A 25,288-nucleotide genomic window follows, 5' to 3' on the forward strand; every position below is an offset into this window, starting at 1 on the left:
CTACCTAATCTGTGTGTCTTGTTTCTGTAACCCCTCAGACCCATTCTAGGGGGTTTATCTAACGTACTGGTGACATTTTTCATGTTCTTTTTTTTTTCTGAGGCAATTGGGGTTAAGTGACTTGCCAAGGGTCACACAGTTAGTAAGTGTTAAGTGTCTGAGGCTGAATTTGAACCCAGGTCCTCCTGAATCCAGGGCCCATGCTCTATCCACTGTGCCACCTAGCTGCCTCAATTTTTCATATTCTTTTAACACTGAGTGGATACCAATGGGTCATGTAGGTTGTTCATCAGATATCTTTAGCTCTTTGTGTTGTCTTTAAGTTTTGGTCATACATTTCTCTGATAATGTCATTTGTGATACTTTTTCAGTGTAATTTCTCATTTGCTATGTGTTACACCTGGTTCACACTCATAGTGTTCTTCTTGATCGCCCTTTGAGTAATTTTGTAACTTTGTTTCTTCCAAGTCTGTCACGTACCATGGTTTCTAGCCATACAACGTCAGTGGAAGAATGAGTATTAAAATATGGATATATGAAATATATATTTATATGTATATATACACACCTCTGTCCCTGGAAAAGGTTGAGGGTAGCAAAAGATTTGTGCAATTTCCAAAAGTAATCCAGCCTACTTTCCTCCTTCAGTTCAATTATGAGCTCAGCTCACCTTCTGTTTACAAGGTTTGTCCAAGATTTATGTGCTGATATACAAAAGTTCCATAAATTGCTCATTTATCTGCATATCATGTATGGGTATCATGTTAATTTCTTCCAGTTAGTTTTTAATGTGTGGATAGTTTGTTGGAACTCTTTTGCATGATTATTAATCTAATTTATGATACTTTGCCATGTTCTGAGTTTTGAGAGGTGATGGAATCATAATGAGAAATTGAAGTTGGTAGTGGCAGTAGGAGTACAGAGAAACATTTTAGTAATATTTGTAGGCTAGTTAACATTACTTATTTTTCATGAGTTCTATGAGAATTGATGCTAGAAGATGGACATTTCTCCATTAAACTGAAATGTAGTGGAAAAGAAGAAACACAAATCTTAAAGTCAGATGATTGGGGTTTGAATTCTGGCTATGATACTTTTGTTACCTGTGGGATCCTGGGTTTCAGTTTCCATATCTGGAAAAAATAATAACAACATCTGTACTACATAGACATTAGTGTTTTTGTAGAAAGCTTTCTATTAGGGGGCAGCTAGGTGGCACAGTGGATAAAGCACCGGCCCTGGATTCAGGAGGACCTGAGTTCAAATCCTACCTCAGACACTTGACACTTACTAGCTGTGTGACCCATGGCAAGTCACTTAACACTCATTGTCCAGCCCCCTCCCAAGAAAAAAAGGGGAAAAAATGAAGTAAAATTTAGAAAAAAGAAAGAAAACTGTAGAGGACCATTGGCATAATGGAAAGAGCACTAAATTGTGGTAGAGGAAATCGCAGTTCTTGCTATTACCTGCTACTATAATATTAGTTGCATGAACTTAGACATGTCACATATCTAAGCTTCAACTTCTTTGCATGAAAAATGGGCAAGTTTGATTTTCTAGGGTCCCTACCAGTAGCAAAATCTTTTTATTTATCATTTAAAAATATTTATGGTTCTAATAAGAGCAGTTGGAAAAAACAAAGTTCAAAACAAATGAAAAAAATGGCAAAAGAATTTGTTTTATCTGAGATTCAAATTTAATAGAAATGTAAATTTGCAAAAAATGATGCTGTATTTTGATGATGTTTTAGGAAGGAATAATGCCACAGTTTTAGTCCATTTATTCTATTTTATTACTTGTGTTTAAATCAGAATATCTCAATTTATTATACCACTAATATTATCTATTGAAACTGCCAAATAGCATTTTTATAGTGACTACTAAAAGGTTCATGTATTATTGATGTTTTATGTATTTTTCCATGTATAATCATGTACTTTTGTTGAAAATTTTATGTGGTCTCACTGAGATAGTATTATTTTGGTATTAATTTCTCTAAACATATCAAAAAAAGATACACATTTATTGCTCTTTTGCATTCTACTAGAATATTTCCCTAACATATTATGATTAAATTAGAGTAATAACACTTCTTCTTTATGACTTACTCATTTGCAATGTTTTGAGATTTATTTTCTAGTATAGTTTTACCCCCACTGTTAAGACTGGATAGAATAACTAGTGATGAGAATATTATTCTTCTGGTAGTTTTAAATCTATGACCTTACTTCAGAATGGGTGTACATTGTTCTAGGAAATCCATATAAGCATTTATGTTTAATTTCTATCCTTCCTGAAAACAAATTGTCAGATAAACAGGAATGTAGGCTTCATGCTGAAGAAGGAACTGTTGGATTGGGTGGTGGGATAGTGGTGGTCCAAAGCCATTCTAATTATTTTTTTCACTCACCTTTAACACTTGTGTCAAGAGAGTTTTCTAAATTCTCCTATGATTCTGAAAGCTTTTATAACATATAAAATTAGAACAGAAAAGTTATGGGGATAATTTTAGCACTGTATAACTAACTGGGTATGGTGGTTCAATGGCATTGCTATTTGCTATTTTGGCTTGAATTAACTTCTCTTTACTCTTTTCCACTCATTCTCATAGCAGCCTTTGTACCCTTGCTTAGAGCCCAAGGAAGTATTCTTAACCTTTTGGGGGTCATTGACTCATTTAACAGTCTGGTGAAGTCAGTGGACCTTTACTGAGAATGATGTTTTTGAGTGTATAAAATAAAATAGAATTACAAATTAAACCAATTACATTAAAGTACTATTATTGACTCTATTCATGGTGCCCAGGTTAAGAACTCCTGGGTCCAATAGAACACTGTCAAAACTTTGTATTTGGTCTCTGTAGTTTAAACATCTCTCACAAAAATAAATCTTCCTAAGGCACCGGTCTGATCATATCATTCCCTCCTCATAAAGTTTAGGTAGTTCCCACTGCTTCTTTTCTTTTCTTTTCTTTTCTTTTCTTTTCTTTTCTTTTCTTTTCTTTTCTTTTCTTTTCTTTTCTTGGCAATGAGGGTTAAGTGGCTTGCTCAAGGTCACACAGCTAGTAAGTGTTAAGTGTCTAAGACTAGATTTGAACTCAGACCCTCCTGAATCTAGGGCCAGTGCTTTATACACTGTGCCACCTAGCTGACACCCCCTCCCCACACACACTGTTTCTTTTATAATGAATGAAAAAGTATTATAAAATACTTGCTATGTTCCAGGCACTGTGGTGAGCCAGCACATAGAGTTGGAAGGGGTGTGAGACAGCCTGCTTTGGAAATTGTGAGGAAGTACATGTTGGCCTGAGTTCCTGGCAAGATTAATCAAAGGCTCCCCTATCAGAACCTGAGATCCATGTTCTAGTGGAAGGAGGATGAGGAAGATGTAATGGAGTAGAGCCAACATGGCTTGGAAACATCCAGGAAATTTTTCCTTAGCCTTGCATTTAGACCCTGCATGATCCAGCTTCAACTTGACTTTCCAGGATTGTCACATTATAGCTAGGTAGAATGCAGACTGTTGGCAGTTCATTCCCCAATCTCTATGTTTTGCAATGTTTTGCACAGGTTCTACCCCCCATGTATTTCACTTCTCTCTTTTCTTAGAATCATCAACTTTCTTTAAAGCTCTACTTTTTTTTTCCTTCTTTTTTTTTCTCTTTTCTTGGCAATGAGGGTTAAGTGACTTGTCCAGGGTCACACAGCTAGGAAGTGTCAAGTGTCTGAGGCTGGATTTGAACTCAGGTCCTCCTGAATCCAGGGCTGGTGCTTTATCCACTGCACCACCTAGCTGCCCTTAAAGCTGTACTTTCTATGTGATACCTCTCCAGATCCCCGAAGTTGTCAATGCCCCTTCCTTTTGTAATGAATGGGTGTCTGGCTCATGTGTAGACCCCATTCAGCTTGCTAAAATGGTGCCATCTACATGGAGAACAATAGGCAGCTGATTTGAGGAAAAGCCTGGAGCATACATAAACATTCTGCACTGGCCTACCTTTAGGGTTGAGAAGAGCCTTTTTCTATGCATTGCTTACACAGAAATGTCAATCTTCAATGTGGCCAAAGTCAACACCAGCCATAGTATTGCTTGCATTTGTATCTTGGGGAATGAGATGACTTCCTTATTAGTAGCTTGTGTGACCACGTAGTAAAAGGGAAGGGCATTAGGACCCTTTGGTCCCAAGAAAGAGGCTTGGGTCTTTGATCTTTCCATTTGTTCTTTTCTATTCTAGGTATAGGTACTGGAGTCTCCAATCTGGCCAGGAGTGTAAGCCATGGGGATCTGGGAGTCTGGGAACCTAGCCCGGATGTTATGGTTAGTCCAGCAACTGACATTCCAAGAATCAAGAGTCTGGGACTTCAGCCCAACAGAAGCAATTAGTGATTTGATGTGAAATTGGAACTTTGGATGTGAACTTGGGGGGACTAATGCTATGTAGGACCTGAGCTGAATTGTTGGCCCAATCTTTTACCTAAGACCAAGGTGGCATAGGGGGAATTATACCCTGAGGTACTGGGAAACATTTCTTTCTGCTTGTTTTTGCTGTACTTTTGAAGTAAATTTCCCTTTGTTAAAACTATCCAATGTTACTTGCTTAAATGGAACTGGAGTGCTAATTCCTCATATTCTAAAATACATGGAACAACCAGTGGAGGTGAACTAATGCAGAGAAAAGAGATAATCCCCAGCCTCATCGTGGCACCTATGAATCCTGAAAGAGAGATGTAATAGGTGTGTTACATCTATTTGCTGGAGAGAGGGGCAGGGTCAATTTAAATACCTTATTTTTGTATATCTGTATATATGTTGTATCCTCCCAAATGAATAGAAGTTCCTTGAAAGCAAGAACTGTTTGTTTACTTTTAAATTTTTTGTGTCACCTTGTACAGTGTCTTTTACTATTCATAGTGGGCTTTTAATACGTGTTTACTAAATTAGAAATAGCCAGAGTATGTTGATATTTTTCAGTAATGTCTAATTCTTTGTGACTCCATTTGGGGTTTTCTTGGCAAAGACACTAGAGTGTTTTGCCATTTTCTTCTCCAATTCATTTTACAGTTGAGAAAACTGAGGCAAACAGGGTGAAGTGACTTGTCCTGAGTTACACAGGGAACAAGTGTCTGAGGCCAGATTTGAACTGAAGTCTTCCTGACTCCAGGCCCAGCACTCTATTTACTGTGCCATATAGCCATAAAGCCACAGTATGGTGGTTAATAAAGCTTTTATAATATAAATTAGGTTTCCAAATGATCTATATGGGACTTCTCCATGATTATTAGTTAGATGAACTGTAACTCATATTGAATTAGTACTAAAATATTTTTCTGGCTTTTAAGAACATTTGTTTTCAAATAAATATAAGGGAAATTAATCAGGGAGTTCCTGATTAATTTGCTGAACTTCCCAATCAACTTGATAAGATCACAGTCTTTGTTTTGGAGGCCTCTAAGAGTGTAGGTAAGACCATGAGAGTATAATTCCCATGAGAAAGTAGGCAAGCCCACCAGTCCCTTACTGACAGGCAACTCGAGATGGCTGTTGACTGAGGTACTAGGGGATGGACTCTTATTGGAGAACTATCCCTATTCCTCAACCATATGAGTGAGTTAATAGACCAGCCTATGCTTGTGACACTAGATCATGTATGTTCAAAAGCTAGATCAATGCATAGAGATGAGATCTGAAATTTGTGACCAGGGAAAATGTTCTTCAGTTGTTTTTTAGTCATTCTTGACTCTTTGTGACTCCATTTGGGGTTTTCTTGGAAGAGATACTGGAGTGGGTAGCCATTTTCTCCTCCAGTTTATTTTATAGATGAGGAAACTGAGGCAAACAAGCTAAATGACTTGCCTAGATAGTGTCTGAGGCCAAATTTGAATTCAGGAAAATGAGTCAGCCTGACTCTAGGTCCCACACTTGAGCCATTGTACCACCTAGTGGTTCCTATGGTAAACATGACATACAAGGATAGGTTAGAAAACTAGGGATCTGGCACATAAGTGCTTTAAAATTCTCTTCTCTTCTCTCTTCTCTCTTCTCTCTGTCTCTCTCTCTCTCATCTTTTTCTCTATCATTATTTGAAAAGCCACCACACAGGAAAAGAATTAGACTTGTTTTTCTTGTTTCCAATAGATAAAATTTGGAGCAATGACTGAAAGTTGCACACTGGCAATTTTAACTTAATGTCAAAGAAAATGCAACCCCAAAGTAGAATGTGCTGCCTTAGAAGATAGTGGATTCCTCCATTTGGAAATCTTTAGGTAGAAGTTGAATGATCACTTGTTAGGAATACTGTAGAAGAGATCATTCAACAGTCATAGGTTGGACTTGAAGGTCTCGGAGGTCCTTTTCAAGTCTTAGTTCTTGTAATATATCATTATTTTTGTTTAATTAGTTTTGTTTTTTTAGGTTTGAGGATTTAGTACCAGATATGTCAATTAACAAAATAAATCTCCAGTTATGTCTTTTAAAATAAGTCAATGACATTCTTTTTATTAAAAACACACACATAATTAAGAAGAATGTTAAAAATAGAAAACTATTTTAAATTCATCACCTGTGCTAGGCCTTAAAATGGTAAAGCTTAAAAGAGAGTTAAAAAGAAAAAAAAGGGTTCCTGAGGTAAACATAATTATAGGTCTTATCAAATATGGTTTATATGCAATCCTCCTTTGCTTTGACAGTACATTAATAAAGTCTCACAGTGTTTCATCAACACAAGATACATTTCTACCTTTATCATCATTTTTCTTTTCAGGGTTTGAATTTGATTACTAAAATTTCTTTCAAATTACTTTTTGCCAAAAATACACATAATGTAGTACAATATATGGACAGTAAAATTCTATGTTTTAGCAAGATAAACACTTTTTAGAATATTTATAATTTTACTGCACTTGATGGTAAAATCTAAAATAATAAGTCAACAAAATAAACTAAAGAGGAAAGAGTTTTCCTAAGGGGGAACCCCAAAATCAGAATCTTCTTAGGGTGCTGAGAATGATGGTGGTGGAGGATACTGAGGCTATTATGTTACCATCCTGGATTATTAAAGGTATTCAGCCTCCCAGTGTAGCACTCATGAAAAGAATGTTCTCAAATTTGTGTGTGTATGAGGCAATTGGGGTTAAGTGACTTGCCCAGGGTCACACAGCTAGTAAGTGTTAAGTGTCTGAGGCCAGAGTTGAACTCAGGTCCTCCTGAATCCAGGGCTGGTGCTCTATCCACTGCACCACCTAGCTGCCCCAAAAATGTTCTCTTACTAGAGAAGACTATGAGCAACCGGATATGGAAGGAGCCTTGAGACTATTGAATGATCTGGTGCTATTTGGGGGGGGGGGCGTAAGGAGGAACGGAAATTAAGAGAATAAGAAACGTAAATTCTGAATTTTTTCATCTCTTCTCTTAGGATACTAAGTAGAAAGGAAAGCAGTACAGCTTAATGGGGGATTATGTAGGAGTAAAGGAAGGCTATAACTATTATCTTCCCTGCCATCATAATAAAACTATTCTAACCTTATATCTATTTTTCTTCCTTCCCTTTGGATGTGTGCTCCTTGAAGTTAAATTTTAATCTTTAATATTATTTTAATCTTTCTATGTCTATAGCATGGCCATGATAAGAGTATGTGATGAATATTTATTGACCTTTGTATTGAATATGTATATATTGCTTCACTCTTCTACTTGCTGCGGGCCTAAAATCCCTGAAAGAAATCCTAACCCACACAGCCATGTATTAAATTGTTTGGTTTAACATGGGACATTTGTAACATGTATTGTTCTTGTTTCCCTACATTAAAATGATACATTTTAGCAGATGGAGAGAGTAGTAAAAGGAGACTATGGGGATGGAGGAATGGTAATGGGATAGAAATGATGGAATGGAGAATAAAAGCCCATTTCTTAAAGGTACTCTTTCTATTGGTGGCTAGGGAGAACCCAAGGCTTTGAATATGAAGATAGAAACCTGAAAGCTGCTCCCTATCCCTTGTTAAAAAGTCACTGTAGGGGCAGCTAGGTGGCGCAGTGGATAAAGCACTGGTCCTGGATTTAGGAGTACCTGAGTTCAAATCCGGCCTCAGACACTTGACACTTACTAGCTGTGTGACCCTGGGCAAGTCACTTAACCCTCATTGCCCCGCAAAAAAAAAAAAAAGTCACTGTAGACAAATGATGGAGGCTTGTGGGAGTGTTTATCATTCTTCAAGTTACAGCTCAAGCATCACCTCTTCTTTTAGTCTCCCTGAATCTTTTTTGTCCTTAAACACATCTAAGAAAGTCTTATTGCCCCTATTAGTATGCAAGCTAATTTTTAAAAAAGGACTTAGTCCTAATTAGACTTATTTGCCCCCTAATGCCTCACACAATGCCTTGTCCATGCTAAGGAATTGATAACTATTTGTTAAATAAATGGAAAATCTTATCCATGGTCCTTAGGTTTTCTCTTCCCCACCATAAAACTTTAGCTATGATACTGCCATGAGAGAAGGGGCTTGGGTGATAAGCGGAGAATCCTGGTTAGTTATGCAGGAGTTATGTTTTAAGGACCATGGGATATGCAAAGTATATTCACTTGCATGAGCTAGGCACCGAGAAGTTTTTGGTTAGGTATCCATGTTCGTGTTTGACTTAATCTACTTGAAAAAAAAAAAAAATATATATATATATATATGCATTAAGGTCACCACAGACCTATAGTTTTACTTCAAAGAAGGCTTATAGCTACTCTAGTAGATCTAAGAAAAGAAAAAATGGTTTAGGCCATAGCTCAAAGAAGCACACAGACTTTCTTATAAGGATGACTAATAGGAATAAGACTCCCCAGATCCTTGAGACTGCTTACATACATCATGTAGAACCCTACTCCCCTATCCATAGCTATATTCTATTGCTACAGAATAATAGCAGACAAGTCTATAATCACCAGCAGGACTTCCTACTTAGTAATTCAACACATATTTATTAAGTCCCTTTTTTGTGTAAGTATACTGATGGCAATATGTGTGTGTATGTGTAGGTATGTAGGTATGTAGGTGGGAGTAATCATGGAAGGCTGTATAGAAGAGGTGGCACCTGAAGAGAGTCTTGACAAATTATAAGGAATCTGAAAGTCAGAAATGGGAGGAGGGGTAAATTTAGTTTTAACAAACATTTATTAGTTATCTACTGTGTGCAAGGTACAGTGATAGGTGCTATGATTCTTGGCATCAGGAGTGATATCAGAAAAGTAGGATTCAACTTATGGCTCTGACCACCCTGAAGGAATTCTGAGTAGAGCCATGGGGCAGATTGTTAAATTCTTTGCAGTAGCAAAGCAAATGTTGATTTAAAAATAGCTAGAAAGTGGGGGTAGAGTGGCTCATGGTCTGGCCAGACAAATGTCTACAGACTCTGGTCTTATAGGTTGATCAAAGTAGGTTGGGTTCCCATAGTAATAGGGAAGTGAAGCTTGGTTAATGTACCCACCATCAACTAGGTCAGTTCTGCCTATCACTGCAGTGATGAATGGATTATCTTTCTCAATAAAAATTAAGCTGCATTGGGATTAGAGAGGGGGCAGGACAGTCTGTGAATTCACTGAGGATGGGGTGCTGTTTAGAGTCTGAGGAAGTTTGGCTTCATGTGTGAAGAAGAGTTATCTAAGGCTAGAAAGATAGATTGGAGCCAGATTGTGGAGGGCCTTAAATGTCAGGCTAAAGAGGTTATATTTTATATTATATATTAGGTAACATATAATATGTTTTAAGTTATGTCATAATATACTATATATCATATATTACATTATATATTTTATGTTAGAAACTATGGGGGCCCGTTGCAAGGCATTTCACAAAATATAGGACTCATTCCTATTAAAAACACTAGAGAACACAGGAATAAAAGGAGCTTACTTTAAAATGATAAGTACTATTTATCTAAAACCATCAGCAAGCATTATCTGTAATGGGGATAAGCTCAAAGCCTTCCCAATTCAAGGTGCGAAGCAAGGATGCCTATTATCACCTCTATTATTTAATATTGTACTAGAAATGTTAGCTTCAGCAATAAGAGAAGAAAACAAAATTAAAGGAACAAAACTATCACTTGTTGCAGATTATATGATGTTATACTTAGAAAATCCTAGGGAATCAATTAAAATGCTACTTGAAATTATTAACAACTTTAGCAAAGTTTCAGGATACAAAACAAACCCACATAAATCATCAGCATTTCTATATATCACCAACAAAGTCCAGCAACAACAGACAGAAAGAGAAATTCTATTTAAAATAACTGTGGCCAATATAAAATACCTCCCAAGAGAAACACAGCAATTATATAACCAGAACAACAAAACAGTTTTTACAGAAATAAAGTCAGATTTAATAATTGAAAAAAATATTAATTGCTCATGGTAGGCAGAGCCAATATAATAAAAAACACAATCCTCCCTAAGTTTATTTATTTAGTGCTATACTGATAAAACAAACAAAATATTTTATAGATCTAGGAAAAATAATAACAAAATTCAGCTGGAAAAACAAAAGTTCAAGGATATCATGGGGATTAATGGAAAAAAATATGAAAGAAGGTGGTTTAGCAGTACCAGATCTCAAACTGTATCATAAAGTAGTAATTATCAAAACAATCTGGTACTGGCTAAGAAATAGAGAGGTGGACCAGTGCAATAGAATAGGTACAAATTACATGATTGTAAATGACTATAGTAATCTAGTATATGATAATCCCAAAGATCCAAGCTTTTAGAACAAAAACTCATAATTTGACAAAAACTGCTGGGAAAACTGGAAAACCATCTGGCAGAAACTAGGTAATAGACCAACACTTCACACCTAGATAAACTTAAAATGGGTACCTGATTTACATATAAAGGAAAATGCCATAAACAAATTAAGAGAGCATGGAATACTTTATCTGTCAGATTTATGGACAGAGGACAAATTTAGGACCAAAGAAGACAAAAAGGGTAAAACAAAATATAAAATATATCATTTTGATTATATAAAATTAAAAAGTTTTTGCACAAACAAAACTAATGTAACCAAGATTACAAGGGAAGCAGAAAACTGGGAAAGCAATTTTGAAACAAATATCTCTGATAAAGGCCTAATTTCTTAAATATAGAGAGAACTGAGTCAAATTTATAAAAAAACAAGTCATTTCCCAATTGATAAGTGGTTAAATGATATGAACAGGCAGTTTTCAGACAATAGAAATCAAAACTATCTATAATCATATGAAAATACATTCTAGATCACTATTGATCAGAGAAATGCAGATTAAAACAACTCTGAGTTATCACCTTGTGTTAAAATAATGGAATTTGGTAGATACCCAGGGGTCTGACTTGATTGATTTAGTAATGTTTTAATTGGGTGTGAATGAGGAACTACTGGGTGCCCACTTAGAGGTGATTAGATCTTGAATTTGAATTTGGCCAGCCCTGAGAAGGAATATTCTCAGAGGCTGTTGACTTCTGCATCTGCAGGAGACTGCTCTCAGCCAATCAACTTGAAGAGCCTCCCATTTCTGGGAGATGGACACGAAGTAAGAAGTGGATGCTGGTGGAGGGCTTCTTCCTCTTTTTGGTTCGAGACATCAGCTTGGTGGCAGGACTTCACATGAGCAGTTAGGAAGGCTAGGATTTCCATGCTATAAGGAATCTGTTCTCAATCTTTCTCTTTACTATCTTATATCTTTTAATAAACTCTTAAGAGCCTAAACTCTTAGTGAATGTATCAGTGATTTTAGCCAGTTTTCCCTCAAAACTGGGGGGGGGGCAGATTAGAAGCCACATTTAGATTTTTAAATAACACAACCTCACACCTATCAAAGTGGCAAATATAAGGAAAATGGAAAATATTGGATGTTGCAGGGGATGTGGGAAGGTTGGGATGTGAATCCACTGATGGTGGAGTTGTGAAAAGATCCAACCATTCTGGAGAGCACATTGGAACTATGCCCAAAGGGCTATAGAACTGTGCCTACCCTTTGATCCAACAATACCACTGCTAGTTTTATATCCCAAAGAATCCCCCAGAAGAGAAAAAGACCTATTTGCACAAAAAGATTTCTAGCAACTCTTTTTGTGGTGGCTAGGATTTGGAAATCAAAGGAATGCCCATCAATTGGGGAATGGCTAAATAAGCTATGGTATATGATGGTGATGGAATATTATTGTATTATAAGAAATGACAAGTAGGATGATTTCAGAAAGGTCCCGAAAGACTTGTATGAACTGATGTATAGTAAGAGAGCAGAACCAAGAGAACATTGTGCACAGAGACAGCAATATTGTTTGATGAAGAACTATGAATAACTTGACTATTCTCAACAATACAATGATCCAAGACAATCCCAAAGGACTACTGATGAGACTTACTATCCACCTTCAAAGAAAGAACTAATATTGATGGAACACAGACTGAAGCATGCTATTTTTCACTTTCATTTGTTCTTTTATTCAAGTTTTCATATACAAATTGACTTATAAAGTTTTATATAATCACACATGTATAACCTATATCTGATTGCTTACCACCTCAGGGAGGAGTGAGGGGAGGGAGGGAAGAAGGGATAAAAACCTATAAATAAAAATGTTTATTACTTAAAAATTTTTAATTTAATTTAAAAAGTAAAGTTATTAAGTATGGGAATAACATTGTAAGACCTATATGTTAACAAGACTTCTTTTAAACATTTGAAATGTAAAGAGGAAAAATATTTAGTTGGAAGTACCAAAAGGATATCCAATTATAGCAAGTAATTTGACAGAGAGGACTACAGTTCAATAGAGAAATGAAGGTCAGATATATGGACTTTGCGAGTTGTTAGCAAAGAGGTGATGTTCAAACTCCTAGTATCTGATGAGATCACCAAGAGAAACAAACATAGCAGAAAAAGAAGAGGACCAAGATCTTAACTGGTGATTACCTACACATGGGATGATCCAAAAAGGGAGACTGAAAAGGAACAGTAAGACTGGTAAGAAGAGAAGGAGATAGCAATGTTACAGAAACGAAAGGAGGTGAAATTATGAAAGGGGGAGGGGAGTATTAGTATCAAACATTGCATAAAACTCAAATAGGTTGAGGAATGAGAAAAGCCATTGGATGCAGAAATTGGGAAATCACTGGTAACTTGAGATAGTGGTTAAACTAGAGTGGGGAGGATGCCTTGAGTCAACTTTGAAATAAAGACCATGATTTTGCGTCCAACCCTCTAGGGATGTGGAGCAGACTGAAAGACTAGCAAGAGGAAAAGTGATGTCTTCTTAATTGACTAAGGAAGGCTAGATGCACCCTAAGTGCCTTGGGGGCAGAGGCTTATTTTGTATTGTTTAGTTTTGTTACTCTATCCCCAGCACCTAGCAAAGTTCCTAGCAAGAGTCTGTGCATAATAAATGTTTATTGAGTTGAAAGAAGCACATGAGACTTCTCTTTTGGAGGAATTTTCCTACTCTTTTTTTTCCCTCTGGGGGTAGATCAGTAGTAATTTATCTTGCTAAAACTCTCTATCAGGCATAGCAGAGAACAAATGCAACTCTTTCCTTATTTCTCTCTTGCTTTCAAAAAGGCTTAACTGAAACTCATTCTGTCTCTTTTTTCTCCTCTGTTCAGGATGGAGCTGGTAGGCTCTATGACCTTGTCAAATAAACCAGTCCCAGAAGGCTCTAGTAAAGACACAGATTAGGAATTTAATTCTATCCTTTGTGCTTTGTGTGTTTCTATCTTTGGGGGTATTATTAAGAATTATATCCTCAATTTATAGATATCACTTTTGATAGATTTGATATTTGTATTGAGTTAGAAATTCCCTTAAAAGTCCACAGATTATTCCTCTAAAGCTATAATACAGGAACTTTTCATCCTATCCTATTCATATCATCCTAAGAAAATTGTTGGGGGAGGTATATGGTACAGTGGATAGAGCACAGGGCTTGGAATCAGGAAGACTCATCTTCCTGAGTTCAAATCTAGTACTTATTACAGTATACTTATTAGGCGTGTGACCCTGTGCAAGTCACTTAATCCTTTTTGACTCAGCTCCTCATTTGTAAAATGAGCTGGAGAAGGAAATGGCAAACCACTCCCATATCTTTGCCAAGAAAACCCCAGATGGGGTCACAGAGAGTCAGACCTGACTGAAAAACAACTGAACAGCAACAAACAACAAAAGGAAATACTTCCCTTGTTCCTATCTTCTAATAAACTTCAGGTCACTGTCTTGTTTTCTTAAGGTATTAAATTATTGGTTCACATTCTTCCTCTCTATATCAACCCTTACCTCATATATGGGGATTCCAAAATTCACATTTATGTCCCTTCAAACATCCTAGCTTCCCAGTTTGTCAGTGTCCTTAACTTCTGCTAACTCTATCTCCATTCTACCTCAGAAATCCATAGGGGTGGTTATACCTTATACTTTACTTTGAACCAAAATTGTTTTGCCTCTATTATTTTGAACTTTGCATCCCTCTTTTTAATAACGATTTCCTGTTCTCAGACCTTTCCCACTGCCTCTCTTTTACTAAATCTCTTCTTTATCCTCATAAAAACTTCCATGTCTTCCTTTCTCCCTTGAGGAAAGTCATTTCTGTCTTATTAAGATTCCAATAAACACAGTGATACATAAGGCCTTTTGAAAAGAACCCAAGAGTTGCTGTCTCTCACAGGGAGTAAATTAAGCCCCCAATTTCCTTCTTGAAGCAGTGTGTGTATGTGCATATGTGTGTCTGTGTACACACACACATATACACATCCAACTCTCATTGATAACAGATGGCAAAGAATGCATACATCTTGTTCTTAATGGATAGCAGATAATGCTGAGACCAATATTCAATTACAAAATTAAACCCAAGACTTGCTCATATTTGGTCTTCTGTCATTAAACACTACATGCAAGCACTACTTCCACAGGGTAGAAATTTCCCAAAAGCATACTTGCTGTGCTGCATTGCCTCTCCAAACATCCGAAATGGCCAGAGAGCCAAAGGTTCACATTCTCTTAGGTTTTCTCTGTCCAAACTCTATCCCTCTTTTCTCCCATGGACTGATATTTAGACACTTCTAATGGAAGCTCTTGGCTCCTGGAAGGTACACCGTCCTTAGGGAGAAAAGTATGTGTGTTCTGGGGATAATAAAATTTAAAGCACACACACGGGACAGAACCTGGATTTATCTTCCTTCTTTGCAGAAGTCAAAGACTATGAATATGGAACACTGTATACAACATTTTGCTTGCTTGATGTTTATTGAGTTTTCATGGACTGATTTTCCCTCCTCTGTTATCCTTTGTTATAGAGGATTACTCTCTTGGGATGGGTAATGACAAATTGAGTAAATGAGAAACAAAAATAATGTAAAAACTAACTATTCATTTTTTAAAAGTCAGGAGTAAATTTTATTTGAAGTGGAAGAGATTCATGTGGTATGCCATAATGATAATGTGGTGCTGGTACTGTTCCAGGGGACCTTGAGAACAGTAGCTCTTAGTCCATTGCTATAATTTCTTTCTGCTAGTAGGGATACTTGAAACAACAGACCACAGGCAAATCTATGCTTTCTGAGTATAAGCCCCTGGTTCTTTCTGACTAGGCCACCCATATGATAATTGCAAGTAGAAAGGATAGCTTGGATCAAGATCCAACATGATGGTGGCTGACATGATGGCTCTTTTCAATTCATAAAAGACTCCCTCTTGTTCTCTTCCTGAGTGAACAACTTTCTTCTTTAAATCTTGGCTGGATGGTTAGTGAGGAGTACCCTAAAATGAGTCATTTATGAAGATTGGCTTTATCTAGTAACTACTGAAAAGTCTTTATTCTTCACTATCTTGCTTCTTACCTCACATCTAGGCAGAAAATGTGTTTCTAAAGCTACCAATTTTTTTTTAAGTCACCAAATATTTTGGTCTTTCCTCAGTTCTCATATTAACTGACCTCTGTACAGCATTTGATAACATTGATCTCTCTTACCTCCTGGATGCTGTCTTTTCACTGGGGTTTACCAGCATTATTCTCTCCTTATCCTCATTCTCTGGAGCTGACTGTTCTTCCTAAGTTTCCTTTGCTGGCTCATCATCCATATCACTTACCTTGTTTCTGTATCCTTAAGGTTCTGCCCTGAGACTTAGACTTTTCACTTTCTTTACTTTCTCACTTAGTGACTTCATCATCAGCTCCCACCTTAATTCAAACTCCTATTACCTCTTACTTCAACTATCACAAGGGACTACTAGTTCCTTCTGCCACAATTCTTTTATCACTTCAAATCATGCTCCACAGAGTTCTCAAAATGATTTTCCATAAAAGCAAGTATGACCATGTTACTCCCCAACCAAGAACATTCACTAGCTATCTATTACCTCTAAGATACAATATAAATTCCTTGGTTTGTCTTTTAAAATTCTTCACAACCCAATCTACATTTCTAGATTCCTCTTCATCACTCCCATTTCCACATTTACAATCCAACTAAACTGAACTTCTCTCTGTTACACACTGCATTCCAACTCTTGTCTCTGTGCCTTTTTAGTGTCCGTCCCCCATGTCTGGAATGCACTCCCTCCTTGCTTCGATTCTCCAAACTACCTAGTATTTATTTTGTATATATTCCATATATAATTAACAAATTTCTATATTGCCTCCCCAAATGCAACGTAGGCTCCTTGACAGGGGGAACTGTTTAATTTTATAGTTTGTATCCTTAGCATCTACTATAGTTCTTTGACACATAATAGACATAATAAATGTTGCTGATTGATGGGTTATGTGATGACTACCAATTCCAAATGACTTCCACTATTATGACCATGCATAATTAAATAAACTCCAGCTGGGTTTGATGGAAGGCATATGTCTACTGTTTGTTTCTAGAGAAACTGAGTTAATATGCCACTCCATTGCTATAAATGTTCCTGCATCTATTGGGGAGATACCATGATTACTGTTTATATATGCCACAACAAACTTGTCAAGGAAGTCTACAGGAAGGTTGGAGAGTGGGCAAGTGCAAGAGTAGGAGGGAGGGTTTTCTGATCATGTAACTCACCTGCTCAAAAATCTTAAGTGGTCCCCTTCTTCACACTGACTCTAATATAAAATATTAACTACTTAGCCTAATATTTAAAGAGCCCCATAATCTGACTCCATCTCACCTTTCCTGATTCCTTATCATTCATCCTTATGAAAACAAACTGCTCATATATGACATCCAGTCCTACTGAGTCTATTTTTTCACACAGACTGTCCATTATGTCTAGAATGCACTCTCCCCTTACAACCCCCCCCATGCAAAATCCTAGGTTCTTTCAAGATTGAACTCAGACATTTCCTCCTTTATGAAGTTATTCCTTATCCCATAAGTTCATAGTGACCTATCCTTCCAAAATCTACAATAAGATCTTAGATTTAGAGCCAGAAGCAACCTCAGAAGCTATCTAATCCACACCCCCCATTTTATGGATTGGAAATTGAGGAAAAGGAAGGTTAAGTTACCTAGGACCACACAGGTAGTATCAGAGGGTGGATGTGAACCCAGGTGCTTTGACTTTCAGAGCAATGTAGCAGAAACATGCATATACATCATATTTATCATAGAATGTATGATCTTTAAGAGCAGAGACTATTTCTTTTTTGTTTTGTTTTGTTTTGTATCCTTACATATAGATTCTTAATAAGTGTTTTCTAAATCAAAGTCAAATAACATCATGTATTTGAAATGCATATTGCATATTCAAAATGGCTACAAAATGCATAAAATACTTGTTAGTCAATCTACCAAGGCATATACAATATATCATAACATATATGGATAAAATAACAAAATGTTCCTTAAAGGAATAAAAAAATACTGGAAAAAAACCTAGAAGAATATTCAGTGTTCACAGTTGGGCTACTCCAATAAAATTAGAATGATGATTCTATCTAAATTAACTTATAAATTTGGTGTTGTACTGATCAAACCATCAAGTCTATAATTTAAAGGATTAGACACAAAATAATAAAAATGCATTTTAAAAAAATCAAACGAGGGGGCAGCTAGGTGGTGCAGTGGATAAAGCACCAGCCCTGGATTCAGGAGGACCCAAGTTCAAATCTGACCTCACACACTTGACACTTACTAGCTACGTGACCAGTCACTTAACCCTCACAGCCCTAGGGGGAAAAAATGAAATGAGCTGGATTCTTAAGGGTAAATAAGGAAACATAGGAATAAAGAGAGAATCCAACTTTCAGTGCTATAATATGTTATATTTTAAGCTGGTAGCAAACATCAAAACTATTTGGTACTAGTTAAAAATAGAAAAGGAGATCAAAGGAACAGACAGATTAAACAAGGAAGAATCAGAAAAAAGTGAATTCAATAAACATAAATTACCAGTGGAAGAACTTTTTATTTGTAAAGAATTGCTGGGAAAAGTAGAAAGTGTTTTGACAGAAATTAAGTTTTTGACCCACATATTAACCAAATACCATAATAAATTCAAAATTGATATGTGGACTAAATATTAAAGTCACACCATAAATTTTTTTGAACAGAAGCATATCAAGTACCTTTCTCTGCTCTGGCTGATGGGGGAAGGAAAAGGATAGACTTCTTATCCAAACAACAGTCAGAGGTGGTCAAAGTAGATAGTATTCATTTATAGTGAAGAATATGTCAAATAATTATATGATTTCATGAAGTTGAAAAGCTTTTGAAAGAACAAAATCACCACAACTAAGATGCAAAGGAAAGCTTTAGATTGCACCAAATATCTTTCTATTTAGTATATGATACTGAAGGTATATATACAGAACTACCTATCAATCAATCAATCAATTAACAAGCATTTATTGTTTAGTATGTGTTGAGTAATTGTATCATGTGCTTGAGATACAAAGAAAGGAAAAAACAATAATTATCCTCAAAAAACTTAAATTCCAATGGGGAATGCAACAAATAAATAGCTATATACAAATAAATACAGTGAAGATCGAAGTAGCACAAATATATAAAACCAAAAGCAACTGCCAAATTGATAAGTAGTTTAAAGATATGAGCAGTTAAGAGTGATAAATTATTAACAGTCATATGAAAGACTGCTCCAAACCACTAATAAGAGAAATGCTCGTCAAAATAACTGTATTTTCTCTTCACAACCAGAAAATTTGCAAAAATGGCACAAGTCCAAGTTGTAAGGGCTTATGAAAAGACAGACACATTTATGCACTGTTCATGGAATTGTGAATTGGTCTAATAACTTTGAAAAACAATTTAGAATCATGTTAAGAAATGACTAAACTGTCCATGCTCTTTAATTGAGAGATCCCACTGCAGTGGGGACAAAAGGCAATCAAAGAGAGAAATGTCTCAATTGTTTATGGTTCCTTAGAGATATTCTTCCTGCAGAATAGTCTCTGACTACACTGGGAAAAAGTGGGTTGTTGGGTCTATTGAAAAATATCCCACCATGGGTCAGAGATGCTGAATCTGGGGGTACTGAAGTTCCCTATATGCATAGATTCAGCCTCCTATTTCAACTCCCTATTCCTGTATCTGGGGTCTTATAGGAATCCTCCATAGAGCCCAGGACTTATTCCTTCAACCACTTTTGATCTTCTAAATTCTGAGCTACACCCCTAACTCAATTAAAGATCACTGGGAAGTAGCATTTTGATATTTGGGGCTTTAGTTCCTCATTAAGATCTCAATTAAATATTTTGATTAGAATTTTTTTTCCTGCCAATACAAGATTGCCCACAACTGTTAGAACTCATTAGTACAATCAACAAGGGATGGGTTCTATTGCTGTATTCTCATGATCATGGAATGCACATTGTGGGAGCAATGAACAAACCAGGAGATGCCCAGGATTTTATAAATATACCAGCTGTTTTTTTTTTTCCATGAAAGTCACAACTCAGGTTGGTACAGCCTCTATCAAATCCCCTATAATGAATGACATTTTTGCTAGGTCATAGGCAAATGGAAATGGTTGCATTTCAAATGCTGATTCCTAGCACCCCAGGAACAACAGGTTCTTTCACTGCTCTCTCTCTCTCTCTGTCTCTCTGTCTCTCTGTTTCTGTCTCTGTCTCTGTCTCTCTGTCTCTCTGTCTCTGTCTCTCTCTCTCTCTCTCTCTCTGTCTCTCAATTAGCAGGAAAATAATGAATGCAACTGTTGGTGGATACTGGCCAGATGTGGTCAAATGAACCAGATAAGACTGGTTCATATACACATAGTCACTGACTTCCTCTTATGCAAATGTATTTGCTGTACAATATTTTCTTGCAGGGGGTTTTAACATGGGGCCTGGGGACTTTTTAAAAAAATAGTTTGATGACTATATTTTAATATAAATGACTGCCTTTGGAATTTTACGAACTTTTAAAACATTATCCTGAGAAAGGGACTATAGGCTTCTCCAGACTATGAGAGGGATCCATTACAGAAAATATATTAATAGCCCCTCTTCTAAAGTAATGGGAGAGAGCAGCTCTTCCTCTGGAAGGTGGGTAATAAAGAAAGGGCCTTAAACTGCTGTTGCATTTGCAATTCCTAGGGGAAGGAAAGCACCTTGTTCAGGCCTTGTCACACATGCATCAGGCTACTAAGTCTGAATAACTTTAATAGCACAGATAGGTAAAGGCCTTTTAAGGTTTACAAGTCACTTTCTTGATAGCACTCTTTCATTATCAGTATATACACTGAATAGGGATGCACCAAGATCCTATGCTGACCCCTGGAGAAAGAGTATGTGATAACTGGATGATACTCTGCACTGGGCAACCCAGAGGCACCTTGTAGATGCCCAAAGGAGCCAATTGCAACCATCTCCATAAGGAGGAAGAGAATGGCTATAAAAGTATAAAAGTAGGAAACATAATCCTAAACACTCCTTACCAGGTTCACAGCCAACTTGTTCCCAGTGCCAAACAGGGAAGTACAGACGACTAGAGGGGAGTGTGCAGTTTACCACTTCTGCACCCTACATAATAACCCCTACTTTCATTCCTCAACCCTGGGATGGTACTGGCTGCAGGCACATCTTCCACACCCTCAGATCCCTGCTTGCTAGGCTATTAGCCATATGTTTCCCTTCTGGTCGTAGCATGACTTTGCTGCGATGGCTTCTTGAAAACAATGTAGGGGATTCAATATCTAAATACTTGTTGTACTCAGTGCTACTTTTTATTTGCCCTTTAAAAAGCAAACAAATCCAATAACTCACAAAACTTTTCTATCCCTTCCCTACTTTGAACACTGATACAATGACTGATAGCTTAAAAATTTCTTTGTGTCTCTTTTTTGCTCATTTTTATGCAAAATTTTTCTAAGAAACTAAGCATACTATCTTAAGTTAAATATTTTGAAAGAAATACAGCAATTTTCTTAGGTCTTGTTTTACTAGTAAGCTACTTCAAGCAGCTGGCAATGATTATCAAGCCAGCTGAGTTATACTTTCCCTTGTTAGGGTTGTCTATGAATTCTCTTACAAACTCGGGCTCTCCAATGACCACATTCCATATTTTTTAAAAATGTAGAGAAAGAAACTATTTTCTAGGCAGAAGTTTTACAAATTTCAACATTTTCCCCATCTTCCTTTGCTGCTAGAAGAAAATGTCAGGCTGTTATTTTGGTTTTTGACTTGATAGATTGAGCTGTACACACTCTTTTGTTTAGGTTACTAGGGGGACACTTTCTCCTTTTCCATCCTGAGAACAGATGGGAAGTATTTTACTTTCTTTTTCTATGGAGCTTCCTGCCGGTAAATATGTATAATGTCCCCAGTAGATTTATCCTGATAATTTCCTACATTAAAATAAACATCTTATCCATGAAAAGAAGGAGGGGAAAATAAGCTTCAACAGGATAAACAATGATAATAGAATTAAAAGTGGAAAGAGTAAGGATTAATCTTTAATGTAGGAAAGTTATAGAAAGGATATTAGCAACACCAAATAAAAGCGTGATAGCTATATTCTACAAAATGAAATTATCTGTTACTTAGGATATTTTAGAAGTCCATGCTTATATTAAAGTATTCATAATACATTGCAAAATCTGTGATACCACCCTGCTGATTTAAAAACAGTGGATATTAAAATGAAATTATTACAGAGGATTACTACCAGGTGATTAGTATAATTAAATGTTCTCAATCTTTAGTTCAGAAAAAACCAAAAGAAATAGAATTTTGTTTTTATGTAATACATTACAAACTTCTCCATATTAAAAACCTAAGGCAAAACTTACTAAACAGATACTTGATCACTTACCTTATATATGTTAAAAAGCACACAGATGAAATAACTACAACCAACTTGATTTCAAACAAAGAAAGAATGTCTGAAACTTTTCCACTCCTTTCAAAATTGGAGTAGAAGGTATTTTAGGTCCCGCCCCAGCTATCATTGGAAGAAAGTACACTCACATATTTGGCCATGTCTTACATTTCATCCCCTACTATTGGCAACAGACACATCTAATTTTACTCAGTGACATAAACAGCTCTCACCACACTTGAAATTGTTTAGGCACCACTTCCAACACACGGCTTTAACTGTGCCAATAAAAAGAAAAATAGCATTCCTATAAAATCAACTTGTAATCCCTCAATTGTGCTGAGAGAAGGATAATCTTACATAACCTTCAAAATAATCTTCAATCCAAATGGAAAAAAAGACTAATTTTTCCCCATTTATAGAGACACAGATGACCAAATGTTATGAAATATAACTTCAAAGTAATATGCAGAAGTTTAGAAGTTGTGACTTTTTGATGTGGCTAGGGGATACAGTAGATAGAGTGCTGAATCTGGTGTCAGGAAGACCTGAATTTGAATCCAGCCTCAGATACTTATTACCATTTAACCTTTGCCTGCCTCAGTTTCCTCCTCTGTAAATTAGGGATAATAATAGCACCTATCTTCCCAGGTTGTGTGAGGATTAAATAAGATAATAATTATAATATGATTTGCTAAAGTGTTATTTTTATAGTTTGATAGTTACATAAATACTAATTATCATTATGAAAAAATATTTCCTACTTATTTTTATTTCAACAAAACTGAATATTATCATAGGATAATTGCCTTATGAAAATGCTTAAAATCTGCTGACAAATAATTTGCTTTATGTCTCCTTCAAATCAAAATTACTAATGTTTGAGGGAGAAAACTTTTAAAATTATATCTACCATTATTGGTAATAGTGAAAAGAAAATTATGCATATTAAGACACAGATGGTTCTTTTATAGTTAATAAAAAAGATTTTTGTTCAGCATTTGAATTCTAAATAACAAGTTATCCTAGTGAGTTTCTAAGGAAATTAGTTTTTAAAAATAATGAAAAAGAATAACAATTTTATGATAAATTGTAAAAAAAATGCCTAAATGCCAAATCTAGGGAGATTCTTTATTCCTAATCTTTTATTATGGATGAAATCTGTTTCATTTGTTGCTTACATAAAATAATATTTAAAAACAATGCAATGAAAATCCATGGTTTGTATCTGCACTTCATTTTACTTTTCAAAATGTTTCCTATTTTCTTTATCTAACCACACTACACAGTGCTGTGAAAGTTGATGCTTCTGTCACCCAACAACTGTAGGCCATAAATTTAGGACTGACACAGGCTCAACTAATCATAATGTTACAAGACATTTCATACCTTTATGAATTCTCTATCATTAATTCTTTATCATCTCACTGGTATTTAGTAACATACAAAAATCAAGTCACTATTATGATATAATCACTAATATTTTAAAAAATGGAAATGAAATATTTCCAAAACCAAAGCTGTTTCTATATAATTCATTGCTTATGAAAGATTAAAATGTGATATTTATTTTTTATATCTGCCTTACACATGGAAATTGTGAAAATGCTAGTTTAATATGCTGGTTAAATAAACTTTCATGCATTATAAAGGCTTCATGAATACAAGAATTTTTCAGTAACTAAAGTGACATTTATAAAACTACATATATCATATTTATAACACAGTCACCATAACATTTCTCTGCATTATAGGTTTATTTTATATTGTTAACATGTCAATCCATTTAATATCATTGATATCTGTTTTGATATTGCAATAGTTTCTGTTTCTTTGAATCACTTTGAGAAATGATGTTTTGATTCCATTAACTGGCTTTTGGCATCTCTAGACAGCTTCTTTCATATTCAACTCAAAACTTACATTAGACATAGTTATAGTCATAGGATTCTAGTCCTATAAAGAAGTGGATCCATCATTCAGTTTAAATTGTAAATCTCTTGTTTGGTTTAAGTGTTATATGGATGAAAGTGTCTGATTACTTTTTATAATGCTACTTTACTGAATTAGCATAACCATAATTTATAGGATTGTTGACTCCAAGCTTTGCTGGGGTATCTGGAACTTTCAAATGTAGGAGAGCTTAAATGGGTATTGTATATAAATAGTACAATCCAGGGAACACATTCAAATTTCCTCTAAAGACCCAAAAGAGAAATAGCCACTGATCCCTCCAAAAGGTCAGCTTCAATGACTCAGTCATCTCTCCATAATTATCCCACACTGAGTAAACAGAGCTAGTGTGATTGCCACATACCCAAAGGTGTGTCCTGTAGAGAAAAGAAATAATAATGAATTGCAATTTGAATTCTAACATCCGTCATGGCTCACCCTGGGTTAAGGAGCAGGTAGTCAACAATAAAAATTTTAAGAAGGAATGACAAAAATTTAGAATTCATTGAATAGGTAAAATCAACCTCCTGAAATACTGTAGAAGGTGAAAAGCCAGGGAAGAGAATGCAAAATTAATCAACCAACAAACTATGATCCACATGCTATGCTAACTTCCTGGGATACAAATTCAAAAATTAAACAGACCCTGCCTTCAAGGAACTTAAATTCTATGAGGGGAAATAATATATACACAAGTAAGTATTAAACAAATATATATAAATTAAACAAAATAATTTGGGGTACTGTGGCTAGAGATATACTTGTTATTTGGGAATTGTCACAGACTAGACAAGACTATGATGGTAACCCAAGGTTGGAGATTAGTAGTGCAGGACTGGCAAGGGAGAACAAAGATGGGGAGTGGGGTTTCAAGAGATTCAGGAATAGAAGAAAGAACAACTCTGATTACTGATCACTGAGGTTATACTTTAGCATAATTTAAAATTTTCCATTTCCAAGGTCTTGGGCTCTTATTGGGCTATAATCTTTTGTCCTAACACCTTGGCTAACCTTTTCAACACCTTCTCCCCTTTTCCCTAGTCCATCACTCCTCT

At 35.8% G+C, this 25,288-nt stretch overlaps 1 protein-coding gene across 4 annotated transcripts in view; it reads right to left on the reverse strand.

Annotated features, from left to right (window-relative positions):
* Positions 1-25,288, reverse strand: part of SGCG (sarcoglycan gamma) — a 331,776-nt gene that overhangs the window by 245,486 nt on the left and 61,002 nt on the right. Inside the window, exon 1 of one of the 4 annotated variants that reach the window (XM_043991639.1) lies at positions 22,275-22,398. The exons of 2 other annotated variants lie outside the window; for them this stretch is intronic. The gene's annotated coding sequence lies outside the window, so the exon portion shown is untranslated. Of the gene's footprint in view, positions 1-22,274; positions 22,399-25,288 lie in introns of those variants that run through there. One more of the 4 variants, XM_043991640.1, reaches the window with a different exon arrangement.

The sequence above is a fragment of the Dromiciops gliroides genome, chromosome 3 (assembly GCF_019393635.1).
Source record: "Dromiciops gliroides isolate mDroGli1 chromosome 3, mDroGli1.pri, whole genome shotgun sequence".
In the NCBI taxonomy this organism is placed as follows: Eukaryota; Metazoa; Chordata; class Mammalia; order Microbiotheria; family Microbiotheriidae; genus Dromiciops; species Dromiciops gliroides.